The sequence below is a fragment of the Camelus ferus genome, chromosome 14 (genome assembly GCF_009834535.1).
Source record: "Camelus ferus isolate YT-003-E chromosome 14, BCGSAC_Cfer_1.0, whole genome shotgun sequence".
NCBI classification, from domain to species: domain Eukaryota; kingdom Metazoa; phylum Chordata; class Mammalia; order Artiodactyla; family Camelidae; genus Camelus; species Camelus ferus.
The window spans coordinates 12,859,140-12,870,334 of NC_045709.1; positions in this window are offsets into that span (position 1 = coordinate 12,859,140).

Sequence of the window (11,195 nt, forward strand, 5' to 3'; positions counted from 1 at the left end):
AAGTGTCAAGGTCATGAAAGACATGGGAAGAAAGAGGCATTGTCACAGATTGGAGAAGACTGAGGAGACGTAACCACTAAATGTAACATGAGATCCTGGACTGGACCCTAGAACAGAAAAAAGACATTATTGAAAACCTGGTAAAATCAGAGAGATTTCTAATTTTATTTATTTTGTTAACTTCAGTTGATAGTATTGTAATGAGGTGGTATTCTTTCTTTTGATAAACATGCTCTGTGCTTATGGAAGACGTTAACATAAAGCAAAAGAGTACATGGTTATGGAAGACGTTCACATAAGGGTGAGGATGTGTGAGAACGCTACACTCTTTTTGCAGTTCTTTAGAGCTAAAATTATCTCCATAAAATTAACTGTTAATAAAAGGGGGAGAAAAAAATAGTTACCAGTGACCCAATCATCTCCTCGTGGTTACAAAGGGGATCAAGAGACAAAAAGAAACACGGAAGATGAAACAGGGAGAAAAAAAGGTCGTAAGTCAACTAGAAGATTCATTAAATTCAACTCATTTGATGGGCTGGCAGGGCCTCATCTTCTCCTTCTTTGACTGTGACAGACTGTGTAAGAAGGTGTGGGGACACAGCACCCGTTCCCTCCTTCCCACCTGCTGCAGTCACCCGTTAGGTGACAAGCCACTGCCACTGGAAGTGAAACCTCCAAAGGAAGAGACTCAGGGAAGCGGGTACCATCAAGTTCCAGGTGGCTTGAAATATCCCGGAAGCAGCTCCTGCCTCCTTTTACAAAACTCTGCCCTGGGCACTGAGAATTTAATGGAACCATAAAAGCAACAGGGCATTAAACGAGCCTCAGACTAAAAAAGGCTGGAAAAGTGGAAGTGGGGAGAAAATACTCAAATTAATCAAGTCCAACTAATGATACATTCAATCGATGTAAATCAATTACTCCAGGTTTTATGTTCTTTAATGCCCTGAGGTTTTTCCCCTTATATTCCAAAAAGAACATAAGAAAATATAAAGCAAAATTTGATAAAAATCCAAAGAAAAGGGACCAATTCACATTTCTCCCATTAATTACTATCTCAAGGAGATGAAAAATTTTTAAAGAAAATTCAAAGAATGCAGTTAGCAAGCTTTATTTAATGACAGCAGTTAGAGATTTCTCATTCTTTACAAGCATAAATGGAGCTTAATAAAATTGACAATATACTTAGTTATAATTCATGTCTAAATACAGCAGATAGTCTGTATCAAGCACATTACTTTGTCTATTATGCAATTAAATTAGGAATCAAAACCACAAAGATAACTCAAATTTCTCATAATTATAAACTTAAAAACAGACTTCAAAGAGGAATCATTAGGGAAGTAAAGTATTTGGAACTGAATTATAATTCAGATACTACCTATGAAAACTTGGATGGAAATTCATTCCATTATGCAATAAAAGAAGAATTTTTAAAGAATGAGCTAAGTGTACACTTAAGAAGTTAGAAAAACAGCAGAATAAACCCAAAGAGAATAGATAGAAAGAATAAGGGCCAAAATAGAAAAAGTAAGGTATTATAGAAAGAATCAACAAAGGCAGTCACTGGTTCTTTGGGAAGAAAAATGGATAGCTCTGGCCATATTGATTTTTTTTTAAGAAGGAAACTGAAATGAGCAAAGTTAGGAATGAAAAGAGGACTGAGTGGGGGTACAGCAGATTTTATAGGAAGAACAAGAGAATGCACATTTAGGGATAGATTTAATCATTTTTTAGATCAAGGAAAGCCCTATGCCTTATTTGCACTTGGCAATTGGTAGAAGTATTGAATGAGCCTGGATTCCTGATGGGAAAGTTAAAATCACAAGGTACTTTCTTCCTCAGTGGGTCATGTTGACTTAAAAGAAGGCAGGATTTCATACAATCGTATTTTCATGAAAAAAAAAAGCTTATTAATTTATACAAAAGGAAACTGAAAACCCCAGAGAAATGAATAAATGATTCAACGTCACATATTGACAGTCAACTTTGTTTCAGACTCCAAGCGCACCCTCTTTTCATCACACTCGAGATTGAATTACCGTAAGTAATTGACTGGGTTTACACCACAAGTGTAGGTCGTCACTGAATTGACCTGACTGATCTTTTCTGTTCCTTTTAAGGCGAAGGCTCCTATGAGACCGTGTTGCTGATTCCTACGCAGAGGAAATCCGACAATTCCGTGGACTGACACAGTTGAAATGAACGTGTTTACTTCTGTGTATCTGCAAACAGGCAGGCATCCCTCTGCGTAGGACTTTTCTCATTTAGGAGCTGTGCCTTGGGGGCATTTCCTGTGTGTAGGCTGGCAATGTATTGAAAGTGCGTGGACATGCTGAGGTCTAAATATACAGAGAAGGTGCAACTTCCAGGGAGGTAGATGACAGACCCAATGGGACACCACATCTGGCAAGGATTTCCACCAATTCTTCACTTCACCCCTGCATCCCCGGCTAGTCATTCTACTAGATGGTGGCCTTTCAAGTTCTGGTGGTCCATGGGTGGCGGAGGAGAGAACACAGGTGGCCTGGGTAGCTCATGCCATTATCAGACTTCTCTGTCCCTTTTCACTCTTCTCCTGATGAGCAACGTTACATCTCTTTATCTTTGTATGTTCACTCGGGAAAAGGTGAATCTGTTTAAGGCGTTGTCTCTGACTTAGCAACAGAGGACTCCTTCGGGCCCCAACAAGTGTCTACTTGGGTTCCTTCTTCCTGTGCTTGCACCAGCCACTCATGAGAGGCTCCCCCTTGATACAGCATTGCTGCTCGTGACTCAGCTCTGAAAAGATGGGAAATCCTGCCCTAAACGCTGTGCTTTTCTCCACCATTGAAGGATCTTGGAATTGAGGTGTGATTGTATTGAGTGAACATTTATTATGTGCATTGTACTGAGGCATTTGAAAGAGCATAATTTTATTCTCTATCACTTTGCAAGCTGATGGAGAATAAGACATAATTAGGGGCAAAACTGGGAAATAAACAATAAATATGTTAAGAATTGACAAAGGGGAGAGGTTATTGCAAGAGGAGAATCTTCAAGAAAGTTTTCAAAATCTGTTAAAAAATAACAGTATGGTCTTGATCATTGATGTCCTATCAAATGCCCCAGTAACACTTTTGTTTAAAACTTGCCTTTCCTATGCTCCGAAACAGGAAAAGTAGTGTTCACTTTTTTTTTGCTATATTAATTATAAGCTGTTGTTTCTACATAGATGGTTATAGGTCTGACATATCCAATTGATGTAGTAATAAATTTTATGTGCATTTTTAAATTAATGTAAGATTGACTTTAAATTTAATCTCCAGCCATTCCTTGAGGAGTCAGACACTTTACTGATGAGCTGAAATCTCTTTGTCTTCCTTTTCTCGGGTAAAACCATCCATCCTCAGACCTATGAAGGGCTGAGAGGCTGAAGATGCTCTAGTCCATTTTTTGTCTACAGTGAGACGTGTCTTCTACCTGTAGGAATAATACCCTAGAATATTCCCTGCATTACAGACTGTAATGCCCAAATGAATTGGGAGACTGGATACAAAATAACTCTAAAAAATACATATATATGTCATTGAGAGCCATCAATTAAGGAGGATGTGACATTACTGTCAGAGCTACAAGTTGATAAGGCTGATGTCTATTGAGGTTATTCCCTACAGAAGAGAGGGACTTTTTCCAAGTCGGTCCCTGCTAGAAGTGTTTTATATTTTCAGCCTTAGCTGCCTGCCATTACTGTACTAATTAGGTAAGTTCATGCTGCATAATACGTCAACTGTCATGGAAACTAATTTTTCTTCATCCAAATCATTCTTCCCTATCACCTCTCCTCTTTCCTAAATGCTCAACTCTTCTTCATTCTAACCAAGGTTTTCCATGTTTACCCCTTCCCATCCATTAAGTTTCCTGTTCCAACTGTTTCTCCATATCTGTGTGGCTGTTCCTAACACCATACGTATCTCAGCAGCCATGTGTGCTCTGTAATCTTGAATCCTTAGTAATGCCTACTCGCTGCTTTCTCGGCTGCAAATCATGGCTAAAGAAAGTAGAAGGAATCAGAACACCTGACGCATTCACTATTCCTGCTCTCTGATTTCAGTTGGCAGTGAATTCATCCATTTTGCGTTTCCCAGCATCTGCTGCACAACAGCTGCCCAAATCATTTTACTTCCTTTCACTCTCTACCACTCTCTCTCACTCTCTAGATGCGCTCATAGATCAAGGTTATCGAGCAAGTAGCACAATACGTCTGAGATTAATCCACATCCATGGGTGTATCAGAAATGTATTTTTCCTTTTTTTCCCCTCTTTTTCTTTGGAGGTACTGGGGATTGAACTCAGGATCAGTAACATTTCTAAGGAGAGTTTTGTTTGGACACATCCACAGCCATTCATTTACACACTGTTGCGGCTTTCAAGCTGCAGGGGCAGAGCTGAGTAGTTGGGACAGATTGTATGCCCAATAGTCCAAGATATTTACTAGCTGGCTCGTCACAGAAATTTGCCAGCTCCTGATCTAAATGGTCGAATTTTATGGTATAAAGTTTTTGCATTTATTATTCTTTTGATGTCTGTAGGATCTGGAGAAACAAAACTACTTTCTTTCCTGGTATTAGTAATTTCCTTTTTCCCCTTGGTCAGTATAGCTAGTCAAGGTTTGTCAATTTCATCGATCTTTTCCAATATCTAGTTTTTAGTTGCATTAATTTTGTGTGTTTCTTCTTGATTTCCATGTATTTCTTTATTTTTTCCTCACTAATCTTTGGTTAAATTTGCACCTGTTTCTTTTTAAGGTGGAATCATAAACCATTGATTTTAGATTTTCTTCTTTCCTCACATATTCAAAACTATACATATCTTTCTAACCACTGCTTTAAATGCATCTCACATATTTTGACTTACTGTATTTTCATTTTCATTTACTTCACAGTATTTTCCTACTTCTGCTGTGATTTTTTTTCTGGGTAGCAGAAGTTATTTACAAATGAAATATTTAATTTCTAAATATTTAGGGATTTTCTTTCCAGATCTTAAATGGGTTTTGATTTCTAATTTAATTCAAATGTAGTCAGAAAAATATATTCTGTATGATTCCAAATCTTCTAAATTTCTTGAGCCCATTCTGTGGCATCACTTGTGGTCTTAGTGACTGTTCCCTGTGCACTTAGAAAGGATGTGTATCCTGTGGTTATTGTGCAGTGTTCTCTAAATACCCACTTGGCCAAAGTTGATGGCATTATTCAGATGACCTACGTCTTTACCGATTTTGTGTGTGTGCTAGTTGTTCTATTAGCTGTCGAGAGATGGGTGTTAAAATTTCCCACTCTGGTGGTGGATTTTTCTTTTACTGTCAAATTTTCCTTGGATGTATTTCTAAACTGCTATTAATCATAGCCATTTTGCTTTTTAGCTCTTTCTGATATATCGATCCTTTTATCATATAAGCTTTCTCTCTTTATCCCTGGTAATATTTCTGGCTCCGAAATCTACTCTGACTGACAGTAATATAGCTACTTCAGCTTTCTTATAATTACTGTTTGTAATGAAATATCTTTCTTCTTTCTTTCACTTTTAACTATCCTGTCTTCTTTTATTGTTGAAGTATAGTTGATTTACAATGTTGTGTTAATTTCTGGTGTATGGCATAGTGATTCAGTTCTATATATATATATATATGTTTTTCATTATAGGTTATCACAAAATAGTGATTGTAGTTCCTTGTGTTATACATTAGAACCTTGTTGTTTATTTTATACATAGTAGTTTGCACCTGCTAATCCCAAACTCCTAATTTATCATTCCCCCCTTTTCCCTTTGGTAACCGTAAGTTCATTTTCCATGTCTATGAGTCTCTATCTTGTAAATAAGTAAGTTCATTTGTATCATTAACTATCCTGTCTTTATATATAAAGTTCATCTTTGGTATCCATCTTTTTTATCCAGTCTGACAATCACTAAATTTTCACCAGGTTATTTAAACTATTTACGTATAATGTAACATTTAATACTCTGGGTTTAAGTGTACTGTCATGTTTTCTATGCCCTGTTTGTTCTTTGTCCCTTTTCCCTCTTTTCCAGGCTGCTTTCGGAATTGCCGATTTGTATAGCATTTTACCTTCTTTTACTGGTTTATTCTCTATACATTTGTTTCATTTTCATTTACTTTAGAATTTATAATATTCCTCTTAAAGTTGTCAGCGTCTACTTTCAAATGATATTATACCACTTCTCATATTCTGACAACAGTATGTTTTCATTTCCCCATCTCACCGTTTGATATTTGTCATACTTTTTACTTCTACATGTTATGTAAACATCAATACACTGTTACCAGTTTTGCTTTAAACAGTCATTTATTTTTAAAATAAATATTTTAAAATGTCCTTTATATTTAGCCACAAATTTACCATTTCAGGTCCTTTTTTTCCCTTTATGTAGATCCAAGTTTCCAACTGGCATCCTTTTCTTTCAGACTAAAGATCCTCCTTTAATATTTCTTACAGATTTGATGGCAAGGAATATTTTCAGCTTTTATTACTTTGAAATGTCTATTTTTCTTCACATTTCAAAGAAACATTTGCTGGATGTAGAATTCTAAATTGACCTTTTCCCCCAGCAATTTATAGGCATTCCATTGTCTTGTAATTTGCAGTCATTCTTATGTTTGTTCCCACTATATAATAAATACTCTATTTCCTCCAGTTTTCAAAAACACATTGCTCATCTCCTTCTGAGGCCTTACTAGCATCACCTTTAAAATTCAAATGTTTACAGACAGTCTGTTTACAATGCTGTGTATATTCTCTGGGATGTATGATCTAGGCTTTCCCACGGCGCTCTCTTACTCCCGGGCCCTCACCCGTTGTGCCTTTAATGCCGTACTTTTACCAACAGTCTGTTTGAGACAATCTAAGTTTTTTTTATTATCATGCTCTTCAAAATTTTTCCAGCCTCTGCCTATCATCCAATTGCAAAGGTAATTTCACATTTTTAGGTATATATTATAGCATGACTCCACTTTCAAGAACCAAATCTGTATTAGTTTCCTGCAGCAGCTGTTAGCAAATTATCACAAACTTAGTGGCTTAAAACCACAGAAATGTATTCTTTCATGATACTGGAGGCCAAAAATCCAAAATCAATATCACTGGGCCAAAATCAAGGTCCAGGCAGGGCCACGCCCCGTCTGTAAGTGCCAGAAAAGAACCAGTCCTTGCCTCTTCCAGCCTCTGGTGGCTGCCACATTCCTTGGCTTGCTGTATCACTCCAGTCACTGCCTTCAGGGTCACAGTGACATCTTGTCTGTGTGTCAAATCTCCTTCTCCTCCCTCTTACAAGGACACACGTGATTGTACTAGGGTCCAGCCAGACAATCCAGGATAATCTCTTCTCAAAATCCTAACGTAGTCCCATCTACAAAGTCTTTTTTCATATAAGGTAACATTCACAGGTTTTGGAAATCAAGACCTGGATATATTTGGGTGGGAGGGAGACATTATTCAAACTATCCCAATCACCTACTAATTTTCAAGTGAAATGGTTGCTATTTTCCCAGCATCACTGAATGTCAGCTGGACACACAAAATTCAGCCTTTGTAAGAAAATACCTTTCAAAAGCATATTTATGGGGAGATGCAGTATAAAAGCAAATTGGAGATGCCTGCGTAAAATGTAATGTAGGATACAGAATAGTTTTGAAGTTTCTTGGACAATTCAAACAAAAGCACAGAACAGAAGTACATACCACCACCTAAAGTAATTTTGCCAAAAAAAAAAATATATATATATATAAAATCCTAATCTGATGAAGACTCTAGCACTAACTACCAATTTACAGGAATTATAGGAGACAGAGTAACATGTTAACCAAATTCAGATAAAATCAACAAAATCCAGACTCTGGGAAACTATGGAACAGATGGCCAGATTAAAGAAAAATTAAGAAATCAATATATGGAACTTATTTCAACCCCGGCAAACAATTTAAAAAATACACAAGATGAGGTAAAATTAGAACATTGACAAGATTTAATAATATTCAGGAACTATAAAATTTGAAGTCGGTAGCATTGTTTAGAAAAATTATCATCTACACTTTAAAAAACATGCTATCTAAAGATGAAATAATATGATGCTAGAGACTGCAAAATAATCAGTGGGCAGGGAGTAAACACGCAGGGGCGTCAATGGAATGACACTGTCTGTGAGTTGATAACTGTTGAAATATTTCATAATGTATCAGAAAATTGGAAGAAATATTATTTGGAATAACTATTTTGGGGGGTTTTTTGGGGGGAGATAATTAGGCTTATTTACTTATTTATTTTTAATGGAGGCACCGAGGATTGAACCCAGGACCCTGTGCGTGCTGGACATGCACTCTCCCACTGAGCTCTACCCTACCCCACACCGGGAATAAATTTTATTATCTAGGCTTTAAAATACAAATAAAGATGAAAACCAATGTAATCATTAGCAAAGATGTAACAATTAAACCAGTATGAAGCTGCGGTTGTATTTAACTGCCTTCCACCTTGAATTTTAGGATGTTTGAAACAATTATTATAAGTACTTCTGTGGGTACATAACCTATGTGAAACAAGTTTGCGTTGAAACCTGAGTTGTTTCATGTGAAAAATGACTTCTTCTCAGGGGGAAAAAACTAATAGAACAGGTATGTCCCCAGAGGTGAGCTGATAAAGTAAATACACACATACATAAATACTTGAAAGCTTCTTGAGAACTATTTACTTAGCTCTTCACAGACTGGCTTCACTTCCGTTTGGAAAATATTTAACAGAGGGTTCAGCAGTGAAATATTTCAATGTGAAGGCTAATTTTTCATCTTTGAGTTTAGTTTGAAATATTAACAACATTGCCCAAAACGTCACACTGGATAATCCACGAACTTAAGGGATTGACAGAGAATGCAAATTATGCCAATAAACAAGGAAACTGAGTGAAAACAAATTACTTGTCATTAGTATGAAAACCTAGAATCACCTGCTGTGCTGACCAGTACAGTAGCTCATAGCCACCTATGACAATTTAAAGTTAAATTAAAGATAAAGTTGAAAATTCAAGTTCTCATACACATAAGCTACCTTCTAGGGCTCAAAAGCCACAAGTGCTCAGGGCGGCCATGTTGGACAGCAGAAATACAGACCACGCCCACCACCACTTCTATTGGACAGTGCCAGTCTCCATCCAATCAGGAGTGTGTGCACTAAATACTAGTACTTCTTATTTATTGAATTACTGGCTTAAAGACCCTGTCCCCTTCTCACACTTTCCTTGATTTTTCATCATATAAAAATACGAAATTTGCTACATTAAATTTTTGTTTAAGTATGTTTTTTTTTCACCTATAAAAATCCATGCAGTGAAAAATGGGAAAAAAGTTTTGTTCCCTAAAAGTGGAAATATTTTATTGTAAAGAAATTAAAATTCCTTTTGGAGATGGGTGAAACATAATGAACTGTATATAAATGAAACTCTACTGCCCTCTTTGTTTCAAGAATAAAAGTTCTAGGCAAGAAATGATGACCAAGTAAAGTTTTTTCCAATAATAAACATTAAAAAAAACTATAACTTTCATTAACCAACATGTTGTATACATCAGTGCCAAAAGCCATTTTATGAAATTAAGTAATTATTTTTAATAAGATTCCACGAGATTAAAAAAACCTACTTAAATATGAAAATTACCAAGACTTAACAGCAAACATCATGTTAATTGGTGAAGTATCAACATTTCCATTAAAATCAGAAATAAGATAGATATTCCATATCACTGCTATTATTCAACATTGTTTTGAACAGTGTAGCTAGTGTAATGAAATTTTTAAAATCAAGCAAACAATATAAATATTGAAAGATGTATAATTCAGAATCATATACCAAGAGTATCTGTAATAGTTGATTAAATTAGTAAGAGTTTATTAAAGTGAAAAAATATGATATATATAAAAAGAATTGATACTTTTTCCCTATACCACCAAAAGCTAATTAGAAAAGGGGAAAAAAATCCTACTCTACTAGCTACAATTAATAAATGCATAGAATAAACTTGACACAGGAATCTAAATGTGTCTCAAAACAAATGCACAGGATCTAAATTAAAAAAAAATCTTATTAAATGACATAAGACATAAAAACAGAGAGACTTACTTTCCTGGGTACAGAATGTTAAAGCCATTAAAAAATATCCATCCTCCTCAAATTAATGTAGGTTAATTCAATATTGAATTTCTCAGGAATAATTTCATCTGCAAGAAAACAGCCAACTAATAGTGGCTTAAGTAAATAAAACATTTAATTATCTCACATAAAAAGAAGTCTGGAGAAAGGAACTACAAGGCCAGTTCAATAGCTTCTCCATCATAAAAACCCTGTCTCCTTCAGCCTTCCTTAAGAATATTGATTTGTTGCTTTATGGTTCCAACAGGGCTGCCACAACTCCAGGCATCACATTCAAGTTCAAGTCAAGGAAGAAGGGAAAAGGTGGTGATGCTAAATATGCCTGCCCTCTTTTTTTTCTTTCTTTTGCAGGGGTGGAGGTCATCAGGTTTATTTATTTGGTTTTTTGATGGGGATTGAACCCAGGACCTCATGCATGCTAAGCACATGCTCTACCACTTGAGCTATATCCTCTCCCCTGCTTTTTTTTTAATTAAAAAAAATGATTTTTTCTGGAAGCCCCAGAACTACAGTGGCCAGAACAGCATCACATGGTACCCCTAGATGCTGGCAAGCTGAGGAAGCAAGTACCTAGCTCTTCTGGTCTCTAAGGTGGTGGAAAGTAAGGGAGACAGTTGGAAAGGGGTGTTTACTTAGCCAACCAAGTGTTCATATAGACCACAAATTCTAATCAGAATCTCATTTTTCCATTCAAACTCCTTTGTCTCCCCAAGCAGAGTATAAATTCCTGAAAATTTACCTTGCTCACCATAGTGTTCCTGGGACCTAGCATGTAGTTACCTGTTGGATGGATAAATAGCTTTAATGCAAACAAAAAAAAAAAAATCTGGACTGGGACTGGGTGTGATGCTCTACATGCATGGGCTTGTTTGTATTCACAAGAATACTATGAGGAAAATACTATCACCTCCATTTCCCAAATGAGAAAAATGAAGCAGTCTCGGAACAATGCAGATAGTCAGCGGCAGGGCTCATGGATTCTATAGGTTAAGTGCCTTTTT